Here is a 9,090-nt window from a genome sequence, read left to right on the forward strand (position 1 = left end):
TAAACTTGGAAGAATGGCCAAACATGATAGATATTTGTCTCATGTCTTGCTTTTGTAGTTCCCCAATTTTCCCCATAGAAAATGACAAAAACAGCCTTCAAAATTCAGATCTTCAGATTTACAAATCTGGCCACTTTTTGCATTTCTAGCCAATTTTCTCATTTTCTTCAATTTGTTCCCTTTTTGACTTGTCTTCAACCAAAACTCTTCTCCAACATATATAACCTGAAATATGCAATAAAATTACAACAAGTGCACTAATTTAGTCACCATTATTCACAAAAGTCTTAAGTAAAAAGAAGAGATAAGTTGGTAAAATACCATCTTATCAATAACTAACTGAAATATACATGCAATGCATGTATACAAGTGCTCATTTAAGTTGAACAACTATTTTTTCAATACAACTACTTGTATAGTTTTGTTAATTTATATATTATAACGCAAAAATATCTTTTGAATATTATTTTGTTATTTTAAAAGTTTTTTTATCATTAATATGAGAGACACGCGCAAAGCGCGTACACTAAACTAGTTAATAGAATAAAGGAAGCAGAATTTAGTACTTACCCGACTAAAAATAGTACTACATCTCTAAAAAGAATGACACTTTTATTATTTGAGGAGTAATTTTTTCCCCTTACTATATGTTCAAACATTTTCTAATTATATTTAGCTATAAAGTTTGTGAATTTTAATATGTAAACTTTGTTTATAAACAAATTACGAAACCAATGTCTGAGTTTACAACAAAAATTAAATCCATTGAGTGTCAACTCTTAACACTCCCTTTTTTTTTGGGACGAAGGGAGTAGTGATTTTAGCTTAAAGTGAATAAATCTGTGATTTTTGAAAACCTTTAAATCAATAAGGTTACTTAAAAAGCTCTCCAAAATAGTGTGTGTATATATATATATAACTATATATATAGAGAGAGTTCTACATAAATATACATTGATTATACACATACACGTTGAATATATACTAATGGATATACATTACCCGAAAGAAAATAATCTAAAGTATTCTCTTCAATTAATTATATACACCCGTATACAATTGTACAACTCTGTGTGTGGGCATGTACAATGAATAAGTAATGTATAGATATTGTATATACAATGTATAATTATCAAAATTTGGTAGACTTGACAGGAAACATGCATTGGGTTTAACATAATTTTTTACGTCCTAATACATGAACTTTGCCAGAGATCTCGCAACTCCTATCAAAACTACATCCACTTTCTTGGTTGACAGATCTAAAGACAAATTTCGAATAGCTATGAATTCCGTTTTTTAATTGAAAACAAGGTAAAATCCTGATAAAGAACTTTTTTAATATAAACTTCTGCAATTAATTTGGTTGAGATTTAATTAAAGAAAGAATATCAATAATAATAAGAAGAAAGATGGATTTTTGGACGTTATTTGAGGTGGCGTCCATGCTAATATTGCAATTAGCTGCATCAATTTTATAAACAATTTGGAAGGATTTTTTTCATTTTAATACCAACAAAAAGTGATATTTATATATTTTTTTTCTTTTGAGAAAGATTAGTAAATATTCAAAATTCGTTCACATGAAAAATTGTATAGAATGTTCTCTATTGAATTGATATAAAAAATTCTACGATTCTTTTGCAAGTAATATAAATATCTTATGAAGTTCCATAATGCAGTTTTATAACTGACATATTTGGCATAATAATCACATTCTTCGTAGACTTCCAGATGTGGTTGGCCAAGATCTTCCTCTTTAAAACAAGCACAACATGTTTAACCTAAAAATAGAGGGAATAGTTAAATTTATTCAGGGGTTTAAAAGATACGTGATTTGTTTTGTAATCAAAGATGAAATAAATAAATAATAGGAATGGATGTTATATTAAGCAAATAAGATGACTGAAACAAATAATAATTGAGTGATTAAGCCTGAGATTGATTTATCCTCGGAGTAAAGTCCTTTGATGAGCTTTATCCGGTGTGACGATATTAAAGCTACAGCAGTATTCCGGAGCAAAAAGAACGACTAAAGAAAGTAAATTTTTGTAGCTAGAGCTTGGAATAGTAAAGTGTAGACTGTTGTATTCAATGATCCTTTTTCAGAATTCCTCATCTTCTTTTTATAGTACAAATAACCCCCTTCTTAAGCTATGAATATTACATTTTGATTAATAGCAATAAAGGCTAATAATTATGGTTTAATGCTGAATCGTAACGTCTGTTCCGTACACAGCTGGTCATGCAACGTTACTCTTTCATTAATGACCCGATGCCACTGCTTTTGATAGATTAACTCCGGTCCCCATCAGAGTTCTTCATCTCAATTAAATGAGTTAACTTATACTGTTACATCTTCTCCTGTCAAGTGTTCCAATACTATTTTGCCACGTGTCAGGCTATATTTTAGCATGTATACACAACATTGCTCATTTTTCCGTCAACGCAATCTCCATAAGTCGTTCAGCTAATCTCGGATATCCATCATCTCACCAAATTTATGAACCCACTTCCTGACTCCACATTGAATTGCAGCTAGGTAGTTAAGCCCCTTCATTCTTCTATTTTTCCATCAGAGGAGCACCTCTGGTTGCCTTTGCGTCAATCCCTTTTAAGAACTTTGTGAGACTGCCTTCATTGTCATAATAGTGACCCGCAAGCTTACCAACAAATATGTACGTTCTGAAGTAGAAGTCTCTCGAGTCAACAGTTCTTTTAACTTCGGCGTTGGATAAGAGTAGTGAGTCCATCTCCTGTAAAGTTTCCTAAAACGAATGCACGTGAAGCATATCTTCCAACAAAATGGTTGTAGCCACCCCCTACTCCATGGTAATTGTTTCCTTTGCTCACATCAAATACTGACCAAATATTACCAAGAAAGGTGGGCAAACTTGGATCAGACCCGTTGTACGGAGAAGGTTCTTCAATAGTGAAAAGTCTCAGAAAATTATATGGAATATAGTTGTAACAACACCTTTTTGAGCATTTGTACTCTATCCGTTATTTTGATGTTTTGGATATCTTGGTATCAAGTTTATAGACTTAGTGCGACGGTCCTGGACAAGGGCGGCTCGATAAAATTAATGGCCTAAAGCCAAATGTTAATATGAGGCCTTAAACTTGTCTAATAGAATTTATATTACTATTACTACTATATATAAGAGAGAATCTCATTTTTAAGATAGAATTTTTTTTTTTTTTTGAAGGGGAGCCTTCACGTAACCCAGTAAAGGATTCTTTGTAACGCGACCGGAGGTCACGGTTCGAGCCGTGGAAACAAATTTCTTGCGAAAGTGCAAGGTAAGGCTGCGTACAATAGACCCTTGTGGTTCGGCCCTTCCCCGGACCCCGCGTATAGCGGGAGCTTAGTGCACCGGGCTGCCATGCCCTCACATGATTTTTTTTATCTTTTTTTGTCTCTACTTGAAATTTTTATGACTTTATAAATTATCACACATTTTGGTAAATTTTAAGAACATTTAGGGCTTTTTTTATGCCACTAAAAATAATGATGTCATGGAAAATATTATAGTGGCCCCCACAAAGCATACTCATACATATTTGAGTCTTTTATGTGGAAATATTATTAAATTAAACTTGTTTCAAATTATATTTTTTCTTAAGAATTTATTATAGACACAAACAATTATCCTATCATTCAAATTCTATCTTAATATACACTTAATTATGGAATTAAAATATTATTATTATAATATTATTTATTATTTGGTGGTTTTTATTTATTATTCAAAAACTTGCACAAATATTTTACTTAAATGAATAAACACAAATAACTTATATCATTGTTAAATACTTTTAAAATGTACAAAAATGTAAATTATAGTCCTTTCATCTCAATCGAAAAATGAATTCCGAAGTACGGTAGTAATTAATCAAATTTTACGTGCGCGCACTTTTAGCATAAGATTATCTAATAAACTACTATATTAAAAGAGGAACTATAAGATATTATTTTTATATATGTATATTCTAAAAATGTTTGAAAAACATTGTATTTTAAGAAATATAATTTGACCTCGATACAGTATAATACTAGATAATTGCAAAGTATAAATTTTTTTGTATATTTTTTTTTTTACTTTTTTTTACTATTCAAATATTTTGTAAATACCTGATAATATATTTATTATATAATTTAGGAGTAATAACTTTTTCCTGTTGAACTTAACTAATTTTTCCTAAATTATATAAAACTAGTTTCTCGCCACGTGCGTTGCACGTGTATGCCGAGTCAAAGTAGTATATGGTTTCGTAAAATAATATTGATATTATTAAAACAAAAAGAAAATCTTTAGTAAATATTTGTGCAAGTTTTTGGAACGGTCAACGAAATTCATCCTATGGTGACTTGTTGTCGATGTCTATATGATCGAATATCGTCTAAACCAGCAAATGTACACAATCAAAGCTTTATTAGATAAATGTGATTATTTTTCATTTTTCTAATTTATGAGGCAGTACAAACATGTAATGAAGCGTATCTCACCTTGCTAATATATATTTCTTATAGACGATATTCTGGTGTTTATCCTTTCATCTGTATCAGTTGCTCTATCATGACCAGAACTCGTGTTGTCGATATTCATACCCCTGTTGAAAGTGCAACGTAAATCGGTCACGTGAGAAAACACGTTGTGGTTGATGAAATCAGACATTAAGGATTGACTAAACTTGTGCTTTATTTATTGTCATCGCAAAGCATAAATGAACAAAAAATCCTTGTAATTGACCCATGTAGTTTCTTGGGATAAACGCATTCTTTAGTAGCAGACTGGCCCATTGTAATTTATTATGTATTTATGACATTGTCGCAAATCATCTACACATTTGTACCGTTGCATTTGTCATTTGAAGGGGTCTGAATTTTTAAGTAGCATGATATGTACATTTCTTTTTCAAAACTGACATGTTCAAAAGTATGTTTAATTTCTTGTTGGTGTATGTTTAATTTCTTGTTGGTGTTAGTAAACACATAAGTATACACATATATGAATATAACAAGAAAATAAGAATAAGACAAATACAAATGACATGAGGGATTTGAAAATAAACTTATGGGGCGGAGGACCATTCGATGTTAAAGTATTCACATATTGTTCTCGATAATAGTTGTTAGTATCATTTTCTGTCTAGCCAAAACTAAGAAATGTTCTACTGTTACCAGGAAACTTGGCGATCAACATTTCATTTAATTGATTCTCACTATCACCGTTGCGTTTCACAATCATTTGTTCAGGAAGAAACATCATTGTCTTTTACTGTTTCCTCTTCCATTGCCAAGCAATACCAGTTTTTAGAATATATATGTGAGATATTACAAAAAAATTGAAGTAAAAAATGCAAGCTCAAATGTTGAATAAAATAAATGGTGTGAGTGACGTGGTAATTGAACTCAGAATAATTGATTATGATTTTAACTTAAACACCAACAAAAGCATAGTACAACCAAATAGTACCAAACTTTTTTCGAGAAAAGGAGAGCAAATAATCAACTATGTTATTACATGTGTGAAAAAGAACTAAAAGTTTCCCGCTAAGAGATGGCTTGATCAAAAACCAAACTCACGTATAAGAACATGATTGTAACTCTGCCGTGTTATTCAAAAATAGATGAGGGATGACAATTAGGAAAAGTAAAAAACAGAAGCTTAGAGAAAATACACGAAGATGAATCAGACAATAAAAGGGTCTCCATGGAAGCAAAATGTCTCAAAATTGGGTGTCCAAAGTTAGACCCAGTTCAGGTTGGAGCCCCCACATACCTTAAACATATTTGGTTTGGCAAGAGTTGTAACATTCAAGCATATAAAAGCATGATATGTGATCAATATAATCGTGCATCTTTTGATCAAAGAACGATCTTGAACAAAGCTATGGATAGGAAATTCAACTCTCTCCCATATATGATACAAGGTAAATCAAATAAGATAAATCATGGAGTAAAAGAATAGATTCATCATAACCAAGATTTGGTAGCAATTGCCGTTTTCCTATTAAATCTCCATTAGTTGAATTAATGTGTCAAATTGTTCTAATTACCAGAACACGAAAATCAAATGGAAACTGTTTATCATCCAATAATTGAAGTGATATTTTTTTAAGATATTATGGGGTAGATAGATATTTGTTAGTTCATCGCATTAGTGTATTCTAAGAATATACATTTGAAAACTTTTTTCCCGAGGGAGAGTCCTTTTAGCAATAGTTTCTAGCACTTAAAGATTAACCTCCTCAAGACACGTAGGAATATGGTGAATTAAGAATTTCATACGGGTCTACTTATTTACATAAAATTCATTTTTGGCTAACTAAATCAGATTCCATAAGTAACTTCATATATTCTGAATTTCTTGTTGTTTACATAAAATTTTACGAGAGTCATATTTAGCATTAAGAGACATGCAAATTTTCTCTCCAATACTGAATAACCAGAACAACTCTCTCAGAGATTATTAATTGTTAAATATTTATAACTAATAATCATGGACATGGAGTGAAGTTGAATATATGTCTTTTTTCAAATTATATATTATTAATTATTGATACATTTAGGTAACATCTCATAATAAAATACGTAGAAATATATATTCAAACAAATCATAAAGTTCTTTTGATTGTTTTTCTTTAAAAAATGTATCCTTATCAGTAGTTACGAAAAGCGAGTTAAATTACAACAAGAAAAACTTACTGGGCGATCTCGCATAGGAGAAGGAAATTAGAAGAAACAATTTTTTGATGGTAGAGTCACTAAGCTAGTCCGACAATGTTTAAAATTGGCGGGGCATTGGAATTTGGATTCTCACGATAATCACAAGTGAGAATAGAAGAACGAAAGAGTTATAGTGTCTGAATAATAATTTTTATCCAATAATTGGGGGTATAAATTCAGTAGTTGGAAGTTTGCTGAAGGATCACATCCTTTCATCCGAAGAAGCATATCCCTTCATATGAAATCGGGTTTGGGATAGTTGCCAAGCGCATGTTTTTACTATTTATTTTTAAGTGGGAAAATTAAATTTTTAAGAAGGGGTATTTTAGTAATTTAACTTTCAAGTTAGCGAGTTCATGTTTTTAATATAATATAGATATTAATTATCAGGTATTTTGTAAAATATTTTTTGGTAAAAAATAAGTTAGCCAATATGAGTTCAATTCAAAGAACTCAAATGAAATTAATTTAACACATGAAAAACTCAATTTGGATCATCGGGGACTTTAATCCCAAAAAAATTCATCAAATTAGAAGAACTTTCAATTATTGATTATTATTTTTTTTTAAATCTAATACATAAACTAAGAAAAATATTTTCCTTTAACATACGTTTTTGTATATTTTCCTTTAACATACGTTTTTGTACTTTAATATTTTAGTAATCTTTCGAAAATGTCTAACTGATGTTACAAGAATTCAGAATCAAGAGCAAAAAAAATCTAAAAAATATTATCGGACAATTTTCACTATTGCCCTTATTCAGGGTGGTCTTTAATTTTTGTCTCTCAAATTGCTGGTCTTTAATTTTTGCCCTTTGCCTAAAAACCCATGGGTTTAGGGTTCGAACTCCCGCTCAATCAAAAATTTTAAAAAAAATTGCTAGGCAGAATTTGATTGCAAAACTCTACCTTAAGGCAGAGTTTGCTACCTTATAATGCAGAGTTTGCCTTAAGGTAGTTTGAATCCAAAACTGACTTGCGAATTCAAAACTCTGCCTTGCATTTTTTTTTGACTGAATGAGGGTTCGAACACATGAATTTTTAGGCGAAGGGCAAAAATTAAAGATGAGCAATTTGAGGGGCAAAAATTAAAGACGAACAATTTGAGGGGCAAAAATTAAAGACCAGTGCCTTTGAAGGGAAATCTGCGCAAAAAAATGAAAATATCTACAAATTGAATTGTTAATGTCGGTTTGGGCCTGGGCTTAGCACGGGCCAAATGACACTAGTATACACATATATATGCAAAGAAGTATTGTCATTCCTTTTTTCGTAGTTGTTTATAGTGCATTATTCTTACAAGACATAAATCCTTTAACTAATTTTCTCTAATAAGATGTTAGTCATGTGATTACAATATATTACCTTAGATCTTGTTGTAAAAAGCCTAATTTACTAATCTGCAAATTTAAGTAGTTTAATTCAAAGTTTTAAATATTTCTCTAGTTAAAAAGTATATATAAAAAAAAAAAACTTTCTTTTCTTTCTTTTAGTTTTATACCTTTTTTCTATTAACTTCAATATTTTTTAAGCGAAAATCAAATCATAACATCCATTACTAAAAAAATTGAGGGCCTTAAAATTTTCAAGGCCTGAAGCAAAATGTTTGACTGACCTCACCTTTGAGATGCCCCTGGGTTCGGATTGAGACCAGAAAGGCTTGAGAACATTTTTTAACGCGATCTTATTTTAGAACCCGACCCCTCTCTTTGAGTATTAGCGTGTCGTTGGGTGATTTGAGACTTCACATATGTTATTTTGCAGCCACCTGAAAGAACCAGGTTACAATAAATCGAACACAGGGATTTTTACGTGAAAAACTCCTTGCTCAAAGGAGGCAACCCCAAACACTCCACTTTAATTCGAGCAACTTTTAAAGTTACAACACTTTATATACATAAGAAACTGAATCTAACAACCCCTACCTCAATCCTCAGCAATTCTCCCTAGTTGTTGGTGCCTTCTCCAATTCCTTCTAAGACTCTAACACTCTATAAACTCCTTTACAAAAGCAAATCAACACTTGATACAAATTACTAAGAATGTAAATAAGTGTACAACTTAATCTAACTATTACAACTTAAGAACAATATGAATAACACTTGATAGGAACAAGTTCTTCTCATTGTTATAGTTGATTCTTCTCTTCAAAACTCTCTCGTGTAGACTTTGCACTAACTCTGTAGTCTCTCTTTTTGCGGTAGTCAATCTTCAAAGCATCAATGTTGTGCTTTACATAGAAGTAGAATAGCCGCTTGTAGTTCTCCCAATCCAACCAAGACATTATTTAATTAATTTAAGAAACCAATCCTTGTTTGAATTGGATTTGAATCACGCGTACATGATCAACTTCTC

General features: G+C 31.0%; 1 pseudogene; it reads right to left on the minus strand.

The window, feature by feature from the left end:
- Positions 1-39: 39 nt before the first annotated feature.
- On the minus strand, positions 40-9,019 carry LOC132061311 (membrane-associated progesterone-binding protein 4-like; annotated as a pseudogene).
- Between the last annotated feature and the right edge of the window lie 71 nt (positions 9,020-9,090).

This window comes from Lycium ferocissimum, chromosome 6, assembly GCF_029784015.1.
Source record: "Lycium ferocissimum isolate CSIRO_LF1 chromosome 6, AGI_CSIRO_Lferr_CH_V1, whole genome shotgun sequence".
NCBI classification, from domain to species: domain Eukaryota; kingdom Viridiplantae; phylum Streptophyta; class Magnoliopsida; order Solanales; family Solanaceae; genus Lycium; species Lycium ferocissimum.